Source organism: Lolium perenne, chromosome 5 (assembly GCF_019359855.2).
Source record: "Lolium perenne isolate Kyuss_39 chromosome 5, Kyuss_2.0, whole genome shotgun sequence".
NCBI classification, from domain to species: Eukaryota; Viridiplantae; Streptophyta; class Magnoliopsida; order Poales; family Poaceae; genus Lolium; species Lolium perenne.
Window position 1 is genome coordinate 115875987 of NC_067248.2, and position 22205 is coordinate 115898191.

The window sequence follows — 22205 nt, forward strand, 5'->3', positions numbered from 1 at the left end:
TCTTCATCACCGCTGCTGTCTCCCATGAGGAGGGAGTAGTTCTCCATCGAGGCTAAGGGGCTGTACCGGTAGCTATGTGGTTAATCTCTCTCCTATGTACTTCAATACAATGATCTCATGAGCTGCCTTACATCATTGAGATTCATATGAGTTTTGTATCACTATTCATCTATGTGCTACTCTAGTGATGTTATTAAAGTACTCTATTCCTCCTCCATGATGTAATGGTGACAGTGTGTGCATCATGTAGTACTTGGCATAGTTTATGATTGTGATCTCTTGTAGATTATGAAGTTAACTATTACTATGATGGTATTGACACTACTAGGGAAAGGCCCATTGCCGGCGCACCACGAGCCCGCCGGTGCGAACGCGCCGGTGATAAATGGACACTGCCGGCGCACCAGGTAGTGCGCCCGCGATATCTAAGCTACTGCCGGCGCACCACGCTAGCTTCGCCGGCAAAGATATATTCCACCGGCGCACAATCAGGTGCGCCGGCAGTAGTGCTTCCAGCACTGGCGCATGCCACGTGCGCCGGCAGTATGTCATTTAGGTGCGCCGGCAATTAATTCGAAAATTCTTTTTTCCAGCTTTTTTCCAGCATATTACAATACATATTTGACAGCAGTATATATTTACAACGCAGTTCATATTTATACAGTATTACATGCAATATGAGAAGCACATAGAGAGCCAAGTTTCATTTCGGTATCAGTACACAAATACGCAAGTCTCGTTTCGGAATGTGTTGATTCATACAACACATGTGCATATGCAACACCGAACGACGAAGTTTCACATAGTTAGAAGTCTTGGTACATAGTCGTCACAAGTATCGTCATACACCTCACAATGTAGGTCCTAACCTAAACTAGAATCACATAGAACATGACCAACATGGTCATGACCATCATCACGAAGGCCATGGTCTTCATCCGGTTCCTCCTCATGTCCCTCATCTCTCCCGCTAGATAACGGGCGTATCTTCCTTCCGCCTCCACCCTAGTGGGGTATCCCTTGTAGCTGTTGCCGCTGAAACGGTGCACCTGTCTCCGACAGTCCTCCCAGTCATCGTAGACTCCAGGAACCCTCCCCTTGTACACGACATATGTCGTCGGCATCTCCATTCACAAGACAAGTAAAACGTTAGTACCAATGCAATGAACAAGTGCCAACTCAAATAAGAGACAAGTAGTATGAACTAAATAGCATGTGCCTCATACTTTGTTGGTCGAAATAAATAATAACATACAGGGTGGGGTCAGTGAGGCTAGGTAGGATGCACAATAGATTGATATTTGTGGCCTTCACACCAAGCCTCACTGGCCCCACCCGGAGTGTACAAGTGACCGAACATTTTAATCATCGGCCAATGCAATTAAGAAGTGCGAACTCAAATAGAAGACAAGTAGTACGAATTAAATAGCGTGCCTCATACTTTGTCGGTCGAAACAAATATTAACATCCAGGGATGGAGTCAGTGAGGCTAGGTAGGATGCACAATAGATTGATACTTGTGGCCGTCGCACCAAGGCTCACTGGCTCCACCCCCGAGTGTACGATTGACCGAACATTCTAATCATCGGCGAACTCCAAATACGAGGCAAGTAGTGGTCGAGTAAATGCAAATAATTATTAAGCTATGTACGCCATAATCTTGAAATATATAGCAAAGTAAATGAAACTACAGACACATGTTCACATGCACATTCATACAACTAAATAAAAGCAACTAGTCGATTCTATGGGAATATATAGCAATTATTACAGTACGGAAGTTCAAGGACATATCGTTCAAGCTTTAGCAAGTGTTCCCATCGTAGGATCAGGTTGTACGCCTAGGGGGGAATGGACGGCAGCCCTCAAGCGAGTTGAACGGCCTCTCATCACGCGACATCTCCAAGCGGAGTTCTATCTCGTCATTAGGTGGTAGACCGTAGCCGTAGAAGAACTCGCCAGACCTATTGTTGACATCCTGCAGGATTATCGTGCAAATGAACTGCTGGATGCGACCCCAGTTCTTTCTAATCTCTCTATCAGGGACATCCGCCATGTTTGCAAACCTGTTTCTGAGATTATCTGGCAGCAACATGTCATCTGCGTACTTTATGTACTCCTGCATCTGAAGGATGGCGTACCACGCGTCCATCCCATTGTCGGGTGTCGACTGCCTGAGGCAGGGGAAGTTGGTTGTGTGGGTTAAGACGAAGCCTCCTCGGGATTTCCTCTCTACTTTGAGGGGGCCTGCCTTGTTGGCGAAGCCGGTGAGAGCATCATTGAGAAGGGCCCTGATGTGGGAGTAGTCTTTCTTGCGGTCCCTACCCGAGTCGAGATAGACTGCATGCGAGTGTTGCGGGTGCACGACGATGAGGGTGCAGAACTTGTCTCTGCGGAAAACACACGGATTAACCTTTGGAAATGCAAATGGAGATATAGGATAGAATGGTGATGGGGGACTAGCGAGTGATTACTTACTCGGGGAAGTAAGGGATGAGAATGGCGCCCTTCTTAATGTTCGCCAGCATGAAATCCTCGACCTGCTGGGTGGCAATCGCGCGATCCCTGTGGTTGCAGATGATGCTCTCCCGCATATAGAAGGGGTCCATGATCTCGCTGGTCGGCGTCCCCTCCTTAACAACTGGAAGACATGCTAAGAGCAACTAGGCGAACCACACTAAAGTGGAGCGCTTGCATGCGATAGATGCCGAAGATGTCGTTGAACCGGATGAAGCACAAGTCCGCGGGGTACTTCTCGACGAAGTTCATGCCGCTTGGCACCTTCGCCACGAAGAGAGGGTAACCAGGATCTTTTGATTTGAGAAGAAGGTTCTCCACATGCAAGACAGTCTCATGCAAGCTCCTCATATCCGGTGAGTTTCTTCACGACATGCTCCGCAGCATCGGTTGACCCAAGTGATGCAGAGGTCGCCAATTGTTTGGCAACTTGTCAAGGAGTGGGACCTTGTCCTTGGATTTGGCCGCCGCCGCCTTGTCTTGGGCGTCCTTCTTATTTGCCCTCTTCCTCTTCTTGGGTTGTAGTGCTGGACCATCCATCGCCGTAGTGGCCGTAGCACGGAGTGTGTTTGGGCTCAACATATTTTTGACGGCGGCGGTGGCGACCTCCTCAGGATTTTCCTCCTCATCAGCCGTTTCTTGAGAATCGAACAGCTTCTTGGAGCACACATATTTCAAGCCCGGCGCATCCTCATGGACAACTTGTGAAGACGTAGGAATATCCCATTGGAAGTTGTCACGTTCATATTCCTCGGCCTCTGGCGCAGCTGGCTGTTGTGGTGGGGCGCTGACCTCTGGCGCAGCTGGCCGTTCTGGTGGGGCGATGACCACGGCGCCGCTGGCTGTCGTGGAGGGACGCTGACATGTGGCGCCGCAAGGTGCTTGTCTTTGCTTGCCGTCGACCCCGAGTAGGTGTTGATCCGAATTAGGGTCTTCGGCCATAGCAGTACCCAACCCTTCAGTGAGGCCAGATTCAACGGGCTATCGTCATCGGCACCATGCGGTTGATTAGGAGGAAACAAATCCTCATAGCCCGGTAACGCCCGATCCACTTCAACCCGGTAAACGTCATCCGCCATATCTCGTGTGTGCCACTTCTTATCCAGGGGCCGAATGATGGACCCCCTCGCGACGTCTTTGAGTTCGTCGTTTACTCTCATCAAAAAGGTGCATGGCGTCGAGAGCGCCTGCGAGAACATGTGTATGGCGTTAGAGAGAGGGCAAGGATGACGAAACTAATATATTAACTTGATGTACACATTAGTTAATTACCGTGAGGGCGTTGAGCTCGGCTAATGTCGACGGGCCAGCACATGCGGTGGTGGGCGTGCAAGTGACGGAGGGGCTGCTACCCGGCATGGACGGTGAATCCCTAGCACCAGCGACATTGCCGGCGGCCGGAGGAGTCTCCATTATAACATTGTCATTGCCGGCGGACGGCGGCACCATCGAGTTGCTGCCGTTGAAGCTAACCACTTGCATTTTCGGGGCCTTGTTTGCCACCCTCATACCACGCTTGTAGAGCGTTGAAATCTGCTTGGACTCCAGCGGCGACTTCAGCTTTGACTTCAGGTACGAGTGTAGCTTTTAGTTGCGGTACCAGTTGCGGTACCAAACCAGCTTGGACTTGGGCTAGGATTGACTCCCTCATTTCCTCCGCCTCCCGCTGCTTCCTCTCATTACGCGCATTTTTATCGGCCGCAGACGACAAGCCATAGTGACCATGCTTGTAGCCTGTACCGGCGCCAGCCACACGGCCTCTATGCGGCCTTCTCGTCGGTGAATGCTCATTAACGATGTTTAGCGCCCGTACGAGAGGCTTGTCCCAGGCTACCCTGCCCGTCGACGCCTGGGACGAGGAGCCTTCGTCACCTTGGGAGGCTTGAGAAAGTCTTTGTCTTTCTTCTTCCTGCGGAAGAAACGCGAACCATTTAGAAATGTTGCTACTATTATATGAACGATACTTGATCTAATAAAACCGGTAAATTGCTTACCAGTTTTTCTCCAACGCCAGACCTTCTCGGTCGTTCGTGAACCAAATTATGTCGGTTACGACCTTCGGGTCCGTGACAAGTTCCCCGGTTAGTTTCTTCTTATGGTACCGGGACCTGATGAATCTTCTTTCAAGCGGGTCCTTGTACTTGAGCCAGGGGTTCTCAATGCCGGCATTTACATACGCCTCGTCCTCCTTCGCCCAATAGGGCTCCTTTCCCTCGTACTCCACGGCTCCCAAGGTTGTGGTTGCCGATGTTAAGCTCCCGCATTTCCTTCCCCCACAACTTGCGATTCTTGGTTGCTTGTAGCTCTTCATTGGCCACAAAAGCATCAAAGTCCGCCTGGGTGACATGCGGAAAGGCGGAGTGGACCTCTTCGAAACCTTTGCCCTCAGCAATCAGCTTCCGCACCATGTACTTATAGCTGCTGAGGTGTTTGGTGAACTTCAGGAGGGCTTGTGAGTTCACAATGTTGTTGGTTTGATGACTGGAGGCGTAGTCGCCTAGGAACTTGTATCGTGCGTGCAACCTCGCAATGAGCTGGGCTCGCAAAGGCGCTTTGCTCTCAGCTCGGAGGTCCGTCTCGTTGAGATTGACGACCTCTCGGAGGATACATGCCAGTTGGTTGCCGTACCCCTTGGCAACATCCTTAGGCTCCACCGGCAAACCACTGGCGGGGTCCACCTCTGTGACTGTGTCTCTGCCGGTGCCGACCGTGTTTTGGCGCCTTGCCTTCCGCGGCCTCTTGGCTCCACTTGTCCCGGTGCCACTACTCCCGGCGGCGCCGCTAGGATCGTCGCCGCTTGTCTCGCCGCCACCCCCGGCGGCGCCGGTTGCCTCATCGCCGCTAGGCTCGTAGGTACTACCCCCGGCGGCGGCGCTTGCCTCGTTGCCGCTCGGCTCGTCGGCACTACCCCCAGCGGCATCCTCCATCTCATGGTCCTCGTCGCCGCCAACACCAGCAGCCTCGGCATCCTCCTCCGTCCTAAAGAAGTGCCTATTGTAGTGCTCCTCTAACTCTTCTTGAGACGACATGGTGGCTTGCACTAATAGAAGATGAAAAAGAGTTAGAATTCACGGAAAAATTCGGCATGACCTTTGCTAAAAATTGGTCATGCCGAGTGCTAGAATTGCCGGAACGGAAATGAATCGACATTCCGGCACTCAATAGCAACTCAATCCCTGTGTAACAGAAATGCAATTCACATATATATAGCCATGAACACCATAACCATCACCATAAACGAGAGACAATATAACTTGACCATTACAGTAGGGGAGCGGCTTGATTTTCATTTTCATTTCACCATAACCATCATAATACATAACAATAACTACTAATGCAGTTTGTTAGTTTGTATGATCTTCAAGTGATTTATTTTGACATAATATAAGTGATTTAGTTTGTATGCTGTTTAACTTCTTCTAAAGTTATTAACCTCCTATTTGTCTGTCCCCTAAGCCCTACAGAAACAGGCGAAGCAACCTTACATCAATATGATTAATTGAAAAAAAAGGAAGCACTTGAATATAGGGAAAAAAGCAAAGAAAACAAATAAAGAACTGATACAGTGATACACATAACTACACAAGAGTGCAAGCAACAGCACCATTATTTCCCACACTGAAGTTATTGTACGCAAGACACAACCTATTTACTGATATCCAGTCAGGCAGTCAATACAAATAAGAAAGAAATACATGCAAATTGATTTGTTCAGACATTTCAGATTTCTAACATCTTTAGCTGACCACTTGTGCGTTTTGCATCATTTCAGGCAGCAATTTACACATTTATAACACGTACTGGTCTTTCTCCATATTGCACAATACTTGCCAGCAAGACAAGGCATACTTCCAAATGGTACAGGGAGCAAAAAACAGTAGGGACCAACTTATGTAAAAATAAATCACTTGAAGATCATACAAAATAACTCTCAACCGAGTCAACTTAATCACTTATATTACAGTAGGGGAGCAGCTTGATTTTCATTTTCATTTCATCATAACCATCAATAACTTGCTAGCATTTTATTATGATGCCAAACCACAAGAAAATGATCCCAGAAATAGCACTTACAGCATTTAACCACTAGCTAGCTACTGGTAGCACATCATCAACATCAGCACTTAAAAGAATGAATTGAACCAGAATTTCAGCCAGCAAACATCTATAGAATTTATAGAATAGCATGAACATCTATTCTCCAACAAGTTAAATGAACCAAGCATTTGTGAGATGGCTCTGTAGATGAACTAGGTGCATTAGAAATACATGTTATTCTCCAACAGGTTATTCATTTTCATTTAAATGAAATGAAAAACTAACATACTGCCTAGTGCCTAGTTCTTCTCCAACAAGCATTTCATTTTCTTTTTTCACCCTGTATTCTAGTCTGTAAAAAAATGAGCATGCAAAAATGAACCAGAGCATGCAAAATCTCAACTTGAGATACCAAGCATTTTGATTAACCAACTAAATCAACCAGTAGGAGTAGCATGACCATTTTTCATCATTTTTTAAATGAACCAGAGAATGAATCCTCCAACTTGGCCAGCATTTACAATTTTTTGCATTTTATTATTGTTATGAGCATCAGCATGCCCACAGCAGGACCAATAAGCAGTAGCAGTTTTATCTCATTGCTTAAACCAACCATGAATTAAAATAGCACAAAGGCCCACATGAGCTTCTTACTAAAGAAAAATGTGAAATTAAAATAGCACTTCTGTTTGATTGAATGCCAGAGCTCCTCCATAATCATGGACTTGATAACTGAAAGAATGCCAGAGCTCCTCCATAATCAATAGATGCACTGGTTTAATTACTGTAACACACTAAATATGTGTGGATGAATAAAATCATCCAAATAGGGGAACCAGAGAATGAATTAAACACTAAAGTGCTCATTTCATCATTTTTGAAATGAACCAGAGAATGAAACCTACACTAAACCAGTAGCTACAACATTTTTTTTAAATTGCATTAGGTACATGCCCCATTTGCAAGCATCTAAGCAACAAATTCAATAGCAAAACCAATTTAGCAGTAGGTAAATGCCCCATTTTATTTTCATAATGCAAGCATTGGCAAGCATCTGAGCATCATTTCATTTGATTTTCATTTTAATTTTTCTTACTGCAAGCAATTCTATGTACAAATTTTCAGTGAGCTACTGCAAGAACTAATGCAAGAAGGGAGCTACTTGAAGAACTAGAATTAGGGCAGAGAGAGGGAAGGAAGAGGGGGATGGAGAGGGGAAGGAAGAGGCCGGGGAAGGGAGAGGGGTTCTTACGAACGGTGATGGTGGCGACGCCCTGCTGCTCCTCTCTGTGGCGTGGGACGACGGCGAAGGGGCGCGGATCGATGGCGGCTCCTCTCCTCCTTGCGCGGTGGCTCCTCTCCTCCTCCTTGCGCGGCGGCTCCTCTCCTCCTCCTTGCGCGGCGGCTCCTCTCCTCCTTGCGCGGCGGCTCCTCTCCGTGGCGTGGGATGACGGCGCAGGGGCGGATCGATGCTGGCGGAGCAGAGATCGACGATGGCGCGGTAGGGTTCGTCTCGATTGGGATGGGGAGGGAGAGAAGGGTCGTGTGGTGCGGTTAAGTCCCAGGTATAGCCGGATCGACCTTATTGCCGGCGCACCACCTGTTTGGTTCGCCGGGGGTATGATTGTCCCTGGCGAACCAAACAGCTGGTGCGCCGGCAATAAGGTCGATCCGGCTATACCTGGGACTTGTCCCCCAGCCCCTGGATGGCCATTTACTATTCTATTTTTATTTTCTTTTTCTTCATTTCTTTATTTGTTTTCACTTTCTTTTATGTTTCTTTTCTTTTCCTCCAAATCCTATACAAAAATGAGTTATGCATTACAAAAATATGAGTTATGCATTGCAAAAAATATGAGTTATACATGTTGACAAACACAACATTAACACAACATTAATATTAGTTATATATTGGCCATGACCATATGAGTAGTTATGAATTACACAAAATATGAGTTATAGATTGCAAATAAAGTTTTACATCATCGATTGAGAAGAGTGTTTCGCTTTCTTCTTGCTTTTCTTGCTCGTCGTTGAATAATTTAGCCCCGTGTCGTGACTTCTTCTTTTGAAGGGTCGACCTGACCTCGGTAGCGTGGTCCTGCTTCTTCTTGTGGTGTATGTTGTCTCTTCGTCCTCGGATTCTTCCATCATTGGGTCTCCGACTTGTCCTTCAAAGTCTTCCTCATTGGCGACTCCATCCATTCCGACGATGGTCCTCTTGCCTCTCCTCACGATAACACGGCTAGGCCTGGATGGGTCGGTTATGAAGAAGCATTGGTGCACGTGTTCTGCCAGTACCCATGGCTCATTCTGCGCGGTGGCGTTCGTGGACTTTGATTTGTTGGCTTCGGGTAGAAACATGGTGGTGAAATACCGGTCTTCTTTTCTGACGCTCTTAGCCCATCTGATACGGAACATCGGCACTTTCTCCCCAGCGTAGCTAAGCTCCCAGATTTCCTCGATTCTTCCGTAGTATCTAGTCTTTACGTCACCCGTCCAGGAATCCATCGTTACCCGAGTTCGGTAAACACTGTTCTTGTCTTTTTCTTCCGTGTAGAATGTGTACCCGTTGATATCGTACGCTTGGTAAGTCATGATGTTGGGCGCGGGGCCATGTGACAAGGCCAATACTAGTTTATCCTTGTCAGAATCCATTGGTGGGGGATTAGCATCAATGTGGTCTTTGAACCAGCGCGCGAAAGAGGAGTTGTGCTCTCTGTATATTTCTGCTTCCGTCATCATCGGCTTGCCACTGTTCTCTATCATGGTTTTGTGCTCTTTCAACCAAGGATCGATCAAGTCAATGTGTTGTAGCGCTACTAAGTTGGCCCTGTCAAAGTCGGAACTCCGACCAGACATGTGCACGTGCAGTTCCTTCCTTCCATTTTTGTGGCCTACTCCCTCGAACCTACAGAGGTACTTGTTTTGAGGCAAACCAACAGGGTCCTCGATGTCTAGATAATTTGTGCAGAAAGAGATGCACTCTTCGGTGAGCCTGCCCTGTACGATGCTTCCATCTGGATGTGACCTGTTACGAACGTATCCTTTAATGACCCCATTCATTCTTTCAAACAGCATCATGTTGGGTAAGAATGCCGGCCCTAGACTGACGATATCATCCATGATATGGACCAACAGATGGACCATCACGTCAAAGAATGCAGGCGGGAAGTACATCTCCATCTCACATAGGATCACCACGATCTCTTCCTGGAGCCTTGCGAGTTTCTTCACGCTTATCGACTTCCGAGTTATGACGTCGAAGAAGTTACAGAGCCCAGTCGGCGTTGCACGGACATGGTCATCCATTATACCTCGGATTGCAACCGGAAGAATCTGCGTCATCATCACGTGACAGTCATGAGACTTCATGCCGCTGAAGTTTCGTTTCTTGGGGTCCAGGTATCTGCTTATTAGCCCGGAGTAACCGAAGGGCACTCTGACTCCTACAAGGCAATTGAAAAATTGATCGACCTCGGCCGGACTAAAAGTGAAGCAGGAGGGGGGACAGTAATAGTCTGGCTGCTTAATCCTTTTGCGCTTCTGACCGCCGTCCGCCTCCTCCTCCGACTGTCCCTCTTGGGCCGGCGGGATCTGAAGCTCTTCCCTGATGCCCAAAACTTTCAGGTCCTGTCTTGCTTTCGGCCCATCTTTGGTCCGGTCCGGCATGTTGAGAAGAGTGCCAAGCAAGCTCTCGCACACGTTCTTTGTAATATGCATGACATCAAGGCAGTGAGGTGTATCGAGAATTTTCCAGTACGGCAAGTCCCAAAACACGGACCTCCTTTTCCATACACCAATGAGTGGCGTCGTTTCCTTTTTCTTCTTCTTCTCTCCAGGCTTTTGACGAATCTTTCCCGGCGCAGGGCACTCCTTCCAACCTTTCAGTAATGTATCAATCTCTTCGCCGCTCTTCTTACGTGGAGGTCCTCGGGGTTCATTTGTACCATCGAACAGATCTCCACGCTTTCTCCACGGGTCAGTTTTCCGTAGCCACCTTCGATGCCCCATGTAAACTGTTTTCGAAGAGCCATCCTTACCAAGCTGCAAAAACATCGTCTCTTCCATGCACCGACACATGCCTTGTGTCCATGGCACACCTGGCACGAAATGTAACCGTATCCGAGGTAGTCCTGCACCGTCGTGATCAACGCGGCTCTCAAAGGGAAATATTCTTCCGCGACGGCGTCCCATGTATCTACCCCTTCCTCCGCCCACAACGTTTCAAGCTCCTCCTTTAATAGTTCGAGATACATGTTGATATCGTTTCCTGGCTGTGTCGGCCCTTGAATTAGCATACTCATCTGTATGTACTTCCTCTTCATGCACAGCCAGGGCGGGAGGTTGTAGATCCATACAAACACGGGCCATGTGCTATGTGTGCTGCTCTGGTTTCCGAACGGATTGAATCCGTCCGTGCTCGCACCCAACCTGATGTTTCTGGGATCTGCCCCAAAACTTCCGAATTCATTGTCTAATGCTTTCCACTGGCTTGCATCCGAAGGGTGCGTCGGCCGGGTGCTCAATCCGCTCTTTATCATTCAACACTGCCTCCTTTCTTTCTGCGTGCCAGCGCATGAGCTTTGCTTCCTTGCGGTCCGCGTAGAACCGTTGAAGCCGGGGGGCGAGCGGGAAGTACCACACAACTTTCCGAGGAGCTTTCTTCTTCCCTTTCTTGTACCGTTCAGCTTCACACACAGGACATTTGGTCTTGTCCATGTGCTCCTTGCGATACATGATACAGTCGTTGATGCAGGCGTGATACTTTTCGTGGGGTAAGTCGAGAGGGCACGTGATTCTCTTGGCCTCGGCTAGACTACCAGGACACGTGTTCCCGGTAGGAAGGAGATCTTTCACGTATTCCAGGATGTCGTCGACGCTTGTGTCCGTCCATCCGTGTTTCACCTTCATCTGCAGCACATCGAGAGCTACTCTCAAGCGAGACTCCCCCAACCCGCGACCTGAGTCGTACAACGGAGTATTCGAGTCTATCTCGAGTTGCTCAAGCTTTGATTTCCGCTTGGCGCCTTTCGTCTTTTCGATAAGCAGATCTTGAAGATGAGGGTACCGCACGATTGAAGCTAGCGGCACCTCTTCGTCGTCGTCAAGGTTATTGTCGTCGTCAAGGTTATTGTCGTCGTCAAGGTTATCGTCATGTGCGACAAACTCTTCATCGTCATCAGTATCATGATGCCCTCCTTCTTGTCGGCCATTTTTACCAACTGCCGCCATCGCCCCATTGACCTCCGCGCCATCATCACTCATCCATTGAGTGTGTCCATGCATGAAACCATTAGTGAGCAGGTGCCCCTGCAATTTGCCTGAATACGGGTCAAACCATTTCCCTCGTTTGCATCTCCGGCACGGACACAATACCTCCGTGCGGTTATTTTCATACATGTCGATGATCGCGTGTTTCAGATATCTCATCACGATGCTTTCACTCATCTCGATAACCATTATCGCCTGCATGGTAAGATTACATAATTCATTAGAACCATGCATCCGTCGGTAGTTTTCACGGAAAATTTCGGCATGACCTTCCTACACGGTAGGACATAGGGGCGCCAGAAATGTGCCGAAACGGAAACTTGAAGAATCAACATTTCGGCGCAACGTTGGCAACTCATTTTCAACGCCAACACACACACAAGCACAAGAACAACATATATATATGCCACACACGAGAGCTTTTCTTCAAATGTCCAACATACATTGATTACATTCCTTAATTTGTTCATTAATCACCTATTTGTTTGATATATTCGTCGATAAGATCGAGACGACGCGCCGCGACAATGGCGTATGGAAGCCGACTTTCTAGATCTAGATCTAGATTGAGCGGTCAATGCGGGATAGTAGATCTAGATCTACATAGGGGGATGTGGGAGATGCATGTAGGAAGGGAAGATTTGCTCAAAAAATATGATTTTGTTTGGTCAAATTGGTGAAATTGGGGATAGAAATGGGCAAAAATGAGCTGGGTTGGGAGAAGGCTCGGGTTTGTGTGGAGAAGTGGAGTGTAGTGAGTGTGTGAGTGAGTGTGCTGGTTGGTGGCTGAAATAACTCCCAGGTTATTGCCGGCGCACTTGGACCACGGTGCGCCGACAACATATACCCCTTTCGGCTATATCACCCCCGGGCCAGGCCCAAGAATCATTGCCGGCGCACCGGCCCAGGGGTGCGCCGGCAATAGCAAATTTTCCACCGGCGCACCCCTGGGCCGGTGCGCCGGCAATGATTCTTGGGCCTGGCCCAAATCGGCTGGGGCCATGCCAGGAAATAGCGCCAGCGAGCCTTTACCCGAGGTGCGCCGGCAGTAGTGCTTCATCGCCGGCGCGTCTGAAATGTGGTGCGCCGGCAATACTTTTCACCGGCGCATGTCCAAGGTGGTGCGCCGGCACCACTTGCCTCCACCTATAGGCTTTTCCCTAGTAGTGTGATGTGATCTATTCCTCCTTTCATAGTGTGATGGTGATAGTGTGCATGCTATGTTAGTACTTGGTATAGTTGTGTTGATATATCTTGCACTCTAAGGTTATTTAAATATGAATATCGAATGTTGTGGAGCTTGTTAACTCCGGCATTGAGGTGCTCTTGTAGCCCTACACAATTAATGGTGTTCATCATCCAACAATAGAGTGTAGAGTGGTTTTATTATGTGATCAATGTTGAGAGTGTCCACTAGTGAAAGTATGATCCCTAGGCCTTGTTTCCAAATACTGCAATCATCGCTTGTTTACTGTTCTACTGCATCTGTATTTCCTGCAATATTACCACCATCAACTGCACGCCAGTTCTAGACATCAACTATTTTCTGGCGCCATTACTACTGCTCATATTCATTCATACCACTTGCATTTCACTATCTCTTCGCCGAACTAGTGCACCTATACATCTGAAAAGTGTATTATGTGTGTTGGGGACACAAGAGACTTCTTGCATTGTGATCGCAGGGTTGCTTGAGAGGGATATCTTTGAGCTCTTCCTCCCTGAGTTCGATAAACCTTGGGTGATCCACTTAAGGGAAAACTTGCTGCTGTTCTACAAACCTCTGCTCTTGGAGGCCCAACACTGTCTACAGGAAAAGAAGCGTGAGTAGACATCAAGCTATTTTCTGGCGCCGTTGCCGGGGATCGAAAAGCTACACAACAGAGATTTCCTCCCTCGTCAACCACGCGCCAGTCCTGGACAACATCATTGAGGCATATGGATCAACAGTGAGATTTGTCCATCCCGATGACGGATAGATATACTCTGGGCCCTCTCGGTGGAATGTCGTCTAATTAGCTTGCAAGCATATGAATGGTTCATAAGAGATGACATATCACGGTACGAGTAAAGAGTACTTGTCATGAGACGAGGTTTAACGAGGTATAGAGATACCGATGATCAAACCTCAGACAAGTAAAATATCGCGTGACAAAGGGAATCGGTATCATATGTAATTGGTTCAGTCGATCACTAAAGTCATCGTTGAATATGTGGGAGCCATTATGGATCTCCAGATCCCGCTATTGGTTATTGGTCGGAGAGAGGTCTCAACCATGTCTACATGGTTCGCGAACCGTAGGGTGACACACTTAAGGTTTGATGTCGTTTAAGTAGATATGGAATATGGAATGGAGTTCAAAGTTTTGTTCGGAGTCTCGGATGGGATCCAGGACATCACGAGGAGGTCCGGAGAATATGATTCATATATAGGAAGTCATTTTCTAGGTTTGAAAATGATCCGGTATTTTTCCTGGAAGGTTCTAGAAGGTTCTAGAAGAGTCCGAAAGAAATCAGCATGGAAAGTGGAGTCCCAGAGGGACTCCACCCACCTTGGCCGGCCAGCCTAAGGCAGGAGGAGTCCCAAGTGGACTCCTCCAAATGGTGGCCGGCCACCCCACCAAAGGAAAGGGGGGAGTCCCACTCCCCCTAGGTTTGGTCATATGGAAGGTTTTATGTTGGGGTCTTATTCGGAGACTTTTGACCTAATCCTTGGGGCTTCCACCTATATAAAGAGGGGAGGGGAGGGGCTGGCCGGCCACACCAAGACCACCATGGCCGCACCCCCCAAGAGCCCCCTCTCCCAGAAACCCTAGCGGTTCCCTCCTCCCTCTCTCTCCCACATAGCTTAGGCGAAGCTCTGTCGGAGATCTCCACCACCACCGCCACCACGCCGTCGTGCTGCCGGGGTTCCGAGGAGGATCTACTACTTCCGCTGCCCGCTGGAATGGGGAGAAGGATGTCGTCTTCATCAACACTGAACGTGTGACCGAGTACGGAGGTGCTACCCGATTGTGGCACCGTCAAGATCTTCTACGCGCTTTTGAAAGCGGCAAGTGATCGTCTACCGCAGCAACGAGAGCCTCCTCTTGTAGGCTTTGGAAATCTTCAAGGGTTAGTCTCGTTCATCCCCTCGTTGCTCCCATCTTCTAGATTGCATCTTGGCTTGGATTGCGTTCTCGCGGTAGGAAATTTTTTGTTTTCTATGCTACGAATCCCATCACCTTCACAGAGAGAAGCATGGATTACTATTTTTGTGCTAGAGCTTTTATTTTGAAAACATAGAAACAATATTGTCAACGGTAGTAATAAATGTGTTATGCATAAGACATCCTATAAGTTGCAAGCCTCATGCATAGATTACCAATAGTGCTCGCACCTTGTCCTAATTAGCTTGGATTTACATGGATTATCATTGCATAACATATGTTTCAACCAAGTGTCACAAAGGGGTACCTCTATGCCGCCTGTACAAAGGTCTAAGGAGAAGGTTCGCATTGGATTTCTCGCTTTTTATTATTCTCAACTTAGACATCCATACCGGGACAACATAGAAAACAGATAATGGACTCCTCTTTAATGCATAAGCATTCAACAACAGATAATATTCTCATAAGAGATTGAGGATTAGTGTCCAAACTGAAACTTCCACCATGATTCATGGCTTTAGTTAGTGGCCCAATGTTCTTCTCTAACAATATGCATACTCAAACCATTGGATCATGATAAATCACCCTTACTTCAAACAAGACGAACATGCATAGCAACTCACATGATATTCAACAAAGGTGTAATAGTTGATGGCGTCCCCAGAAACATGGTTACCGCTCAACAAGCAACTTATAAGAAATAAGATACATAAGTTACATATTCAATACCACAATAGTTTTTAAGCTATTTTCCCATGAGATATATATTGCAAAGACAAGGAATGAAATTTTAAAGGTAGCACTCAAGTAATTTACTTTGGAATGGCAGAGAAATACCATGTAGTAGGTAGGTATGGTGGACACAAATGACATAGTTTTTGGCTCAAGGATTTTGGATGCACGAGAAGTATTCCCTCTCAATACAAGGCTTAGGCTAGCAAGGTTGTTTGAAGCAAACACAAGTATGAACCGGTACAGAAAAACTTACATAAGAACATATTGCAAGCATTATAAGACTCTACATTGTCTTCCTTGTTGTTCAAACACCTCACCAGAAAATATCTAGACTCTAGAGAGACCAATCATGCAAACCAAATTTCAACAAGCTCTATGTAATTCTTCATTAATAGGTGCAAAGTAAATGATGCAAGAGCTTAAACATGATCTATATGAGCACAACAATTTCCAAGTATCAAATTATTCAAGACATTATACCAATTACCACATGAAGCATTTTCTGTTTCCAACCATATAACAATGAACGAAGCAGTTTCAACCTTCGCCATGAACATTAAGAGTAAAGCTAAGAACACATGTGTTCATATGCAACAGCGGAGCGTGTCTCTCTCCCAAACAACGAATGCTAGGATCCGATTTTATTCAAACAAAAACAAAAATAAAACATACAGACGCTCCAAGTAAAGCACATAAGATGTGACGAAATAAAAATATAGTTTCACTAGTGGTGACCTGATAAGTTGTCGATGAAGAAGGGATGCCTTGGGCATCCCCAAGCTTAGATGCTTGAGTCTTCTTAAAATATGCAGGGATGAACCACGGGGGCATCCCCAAGCTTAGAATTTTCACTCTTCTTGATCATATTGTATCATCCTCCTCTCTTGACCCTTGAAAACTTCCTCCACACCAAACTCAAAACAAACTCATTAGAGGGTTAGTGCATAATCAAAAATTCACATATTCAGAGGTGATATAATCATTTTTAACACTTCTGGACATTGCGCAAAGCTACTGAAAGTTAATGGAACAAAGAAATCCATCAAACATAGAAAAACAGGCAATGCGAAATAAAAGGCAGAATCTGTCAAAACAGAACAGTCCGTAAAGACGAATTTTTCTGGGGCACTTAACTTGCTCATATGAAAAATCTCAAGTTGAATGAAAGTTGCGTACATATCTGAGGATCACGCACGTAAATTGGCAGAATTTTCTGAATTACCTACAGACGGGGCTGCTCAATTTCGCAACAGTAAGAAATCTGTTTCTGCGCAGTAATCCAAATCTAGTATCAACCCTGCTATCAAAGACTTTACTTGGCACAACAATGCAATAAAATAAAGATAAGGAGAGGTTGCTACAGTAGTAACAACTTCCAAGACTCAAATATAAAATAAAAATGCAGAAATAAAATAATGGGTTGTCTCCCATAAGCGCTTTTCTTTAACGCCTTTCAGCTAGGCGCAGAAAGTGTGAATCAAGTAACATCAAGAGATGAAGCATAAACATCATAATTTGTTCTAATAATAGAACCATAATGTAACTTCATTCTCTTTCTAGGGAAGTGTTCCATAACTTTCTTGAGAGGAAATTGATACTTTATATTACCTTCCTTCATATCAATAATAGCACCAACAGTTCGAAGAAAAGGTCTTCCCAATATAATGGGACGAGATGCATTGCATTCAATATCCAAGACAACAAAATCAACGGGGACAAGGTTATTTTTAACCGTAATATGAACATTATCAATCCCCCCCAAAGGTTTCTTCATAGCATTATCAGCAAGATTAACATCCAAATAACAATTTTTCAATGGTGGCAAGTCAAGCATATCATAGATTTTCTTAGGCATAACAGAAATACTTGCACCAAGATCACCTAAAGCATTACAATTAAAATCATTGACCTTCATCTTAATGATGGGCTCCCAACCATATTCTAACTTCCTAGGAATAGAAGTTTCAAGTTTTAGTTTCTCTTCTCTAGCTTTTATGAGAGCATTTGTAATATGTTTTGTAAAGGCCAAATTTATAGCACTAGCATTGGGACTTCTAGCAAGTTTTTGCAAGAACTTTATAACTTCAGAGATGTGACAATAATCAAAATATAAACCATTATGATCTACAGCAATGGGATCATTGTCCCCAATATTTTGAAAAATTTCAGTAGTTTTATCACAAGCAGTTTCAGCAGTCTTGGCAATTTCAGCAGTTTTAGGCAATTTTGCACGCTTTGCATTAGGAGTAGAAACATTGCTAACACCAATTATTTTACCATTGATAGTAGTAGGTTTAGCAACATGTGAAGCATCAACATTACTAGTGGTGGTAATAGTCCAAACTTTAGCTACATTATTCTCTTTAGCAATTTTTTCCTCTTTTTCCCACCTAGCATGCAATTCAGCCATCAATCTAATATTCTCATTAATTCGAACTTGGATAGCGTTTTCTGTAGCAAATGACTTAATATCTTTATTTTCATTAGGCATAACTTTCAATTTTAAAAGATCAACATCAGCAGCAAGACTATCAACTTTAGAAGCAAGAATATCAATTTTACCAAGCTTTTCTTCAACAGATTTGTTAAAAGCAGTTTGTGTACTAATAAATTCTTTAAGCATGTCTTCAAGACCAGGGGGTACAATCCTATTATTGTTGTAAGAATTACCATAATAATTACCATAACCATTACCATTATTAGAAGGACATGGCCTATAGTTGTTGCCAAAATTATTCCGATAAGCATTGTTGTTGAAATTATTATTTTTAATGAAGTTCACATCAACATGCTCTTCCTGAGCAACCAATGAAGCTAAAGGAACATTATTAGGATCAACATTAAATCTACCATTCACAAGCGTAGACATAATAGCATCAATCTTATCACTCAAGGAGGAGGTTTCTTCAACAGAATTTACATTCTTACCTTGTGGAGCTCTTTCCATGTGCCATTCAGAGTAGTTGGTCATCATATCATCAAGAGGCTTTGTTGCGGCGCCTAAGGTGATGGACATAAAAGTACCTCCAGCAGCTGAATCCAATAGGTTCCGTGAGGAAAAATTCAATCCTACATAAAAGGTTTGGATGATCATCCAAGTAGTTAGTCCATGGGTAGGGCAATTCTTGACCAAAGATTTCATTCTTTCCCATGCTTGGGCAACATGCTTATTATCCAATTGCTTAAAATTCATTATGCTACTTCTCGAAGATATAATTTTAGCAGGAGGATAATATCTACCAATGAAAGCATCCTTACATTTAGTCCATGAATCAATACTATTCTTAGGCAAAGATAGCAACCAATCTTTAGCTCTTCCTCTTAATGAGAAAGGAAACAATTTTAATTTTATAATGTCACCATCTACATCCTTATACTTTTGCATTTCACATAGTTCAACAAAATTATTAAGATGGGCAGCAGCATCATCAGAACTAACTCCAGAAAATTGCTCTCTCATAACAAGATTTAATAAAGCAGGTTTAATTTTAAAAAATTCTGCTGTAGTAGCAGGTGGAGCAATAGGTGTGCATATGAAATCATTATTATTTGTGCTAGTGAAGTCACACAACTTAGTATTCTCAGGAGTACCCATTTTAGAAGTAGTAAATAAAGCAAACTAAATAAAGTAAATGCAAGTAAGTAATTTTTTTGTGTTTTTGATATGGAGAACGCAAGCAAGATAGTAAATAAAGTAATGCAAGTAACTATTTTTTTGTATTTTTGATATAGAGAAGGCAAACAAAGAATAAAATAAAATAAAGTAAAGCAAGACAAAAACAAAGTAAAGAGATTGGAAGTGGAGACTCCCCTTGCAGCGTGTCTTGATCTCCCCGGCAACGGCGCCAGAAATTTAGCTTGATGACGCGTAAAGCACACGCCTGTTGGGAACCCCAAGTGGAAGGTGTGATGCGTACAACATCAAGTTTCCCTCAGTAAGAAACCAAGGTTTATCGAACCAGTAGGAGTCAAGGAACACGTGAAGGTCGTTGGTGACGGAGTGTAGTGCGGTGCAACACCAGGGATTCCGGCGCCAACGTGGAACCTGCACAACACAATCAAAATACTTTGCCCCAACATAACAGTGAGGTTGTCAATCTCACCGGCTTGCTGTAAACAAAGGATTAAATGTATGGTGTGGAAGATGATGTTTGTTTGCGAAGAACAATAGAGAACAATTATTGCTGTAGATTGTATTCAGATGTAAAAGAATGGACCGGGGTCCACAGTTCACTAGTGGTGTCTCTCCAATAAGAAATAGCATGTTGGGTGAACAAATTACAGTTGGGCAATTGACAAATAGAGAGGGCATAACAATGCACATACATATCATGATGACTACTATGAGATTTACTTAGGGCATTACGACAAAGTACATAGACCGCTATCCAGCATGCATCTATGCCTAAAAAGTCCACCTTCGGGTTAGCATCCGCACCCCTTCCAGTATTAAGTTGCAAACAACAGACAATTGCATTAAGTATGGTGCGTAATGTAATCGACACAAATATCCTTAGACAAAGCATTGATGTTTTATCCCTAGTGGCAACAGCACATCCACAACCTTAGAATTTTCTGTCACTGTCCCAGATTCAATGGAGGCATGAACCCACTATCGAGCATAAATACTCCCTCTTGGAGTCACAAGTATCAACTTGGCCAGAGCCTCTACTAGCAACGGAGAGCATGCAAGAACATAAACAACACATATATGATAGATTGATAATCAACTTGACATAGTATTCCATATTCATCGGTTCCCAACAAACACAACATGTAGCTTTACAAATAGATGATCTTGATCATGATAGGCAGCTCACAAGATCTAACATGATAGCACAATTAGGAGAAGACAACCATCTAGCTACTGCTATGGACCCATAGTCCAAGGATGAACTACTCACACATCAATCCGGAGGCGATCATGGTGATGAAGAGTCCTCTGGGAGATGATTCCCCTCTCCGGCAGGGTGCCAGAGGCGATCTCCTGAATCCCCCGAGATGGGATTGGCGGCGGCTGCGTCTCTGGAAGGTTTTCCGTATCGTGGCTCTCGGTACAGGTGTTTTCGCAACAGAGGCTTTAAGTAGGCGGAAGGGTAGGGTTGGAGGCATCATGAGGGGCCCACACACTAGGGCGGCGCGGACCCCTCCTTGGGCGCACCGCCTTGGTGTGTCGCCTCCTCGTGGCCCCACCTCGTATACTCTTCGGTCTTCTGGAAGCTCCGTGGAAAAATAAGACCCTGGGCGTTGATTTCGTCCAATTCCGAGAATATTTCCTTTGTAGGATTTCTGAAACCAAAAATAGCAGAAAATAGCAACTGGCTCTTCGGCATCTCGTTAATAGGTTTGAGACGTATCATTGTACTTCCATCTTTTCATTTCATGTCTGCATAACTCTGTTAAGAATTGTGAAGTTTCATGGCGATTGTTTTGTGTCTGCATATGTTTTCATATGTGAAGCTGCGGTGCTAGCAGCAGTAGCGTTATAGGTTATGTGAGGTGTTAGTACTTTAAATGTCCTGCTGATATGGTCCCCTGTAAACTAATGTTAGTGTCTGGGAACGAAGTTGTAGCTGTTTGGGTGGTGTTAGTACTTAGTACCCTTATAGGCAGATGGGATGACAATTATGTAATGTATTGTCGAAAGACTGCAAAAAACTGTGAGGTGGAGACTTTCAAGGTACCCGGGTATTTTCGAGTTTTCACCCAACTCTGCACTAAAATAAATTAGCATCATAAAGGTTTTTTAGTTTGACCAGTTCCTTCCCCTTGATTTTCCAAATTATCAATTTAATAAATAACTTGCATTGAAATCTATAATATCTATAAAGTTCATCCCCACTAAAATGCATTTATTGTTTGCAAGCTGAACTCTGGTGTAGCCACATCACCCCAATTATTTATATCCGTCATATTTCAGATAGATGGTCTCTAATTGTCTGTCAATCTATGGTTCAAAAGTCCATCTCTCGAGAAAAAACTGATGCGCCTCCCCTGCTCAGAAAATTCAATTAGTTTCCACAAGCTGCATGCTTCCCAATCCCATTGTCGTTCCCCGCCATACATTTAATTAGCCATCCTTACTCATACATAGTGGGTTCAAAGTATAGAGACGAGAAAACGCATGAGCTTTCGGGTACCAATGTTACTGCTGCAATCAAATCGGTTGCCCTTCACCTCCTCATTCTGTATTGATCCTCTAGCTATCATTTCATCTCTACATGGAGTAGTGTATAAATCATTCCCCAGTCAAGGACCTTCACCGATGGTTGGAGCACCAGGCACTCAAAGTCGACCAAGCTTAGGTGTCGGACCATCTCCCAGCTCAGGTGTCAACCGAGTAGCAATCACTGCCGCATGCCCGCTAGGGCTTTCTGTCTTGTAATGTCCCAGGTTTAGAGACGATCGAGGGGTAGATTTTAGAAAGGGATGTGCACTGCATCGTAAATTCTGGGGAAAATTTCGGGCTTTTAAAACAAAACTGCATCGAAG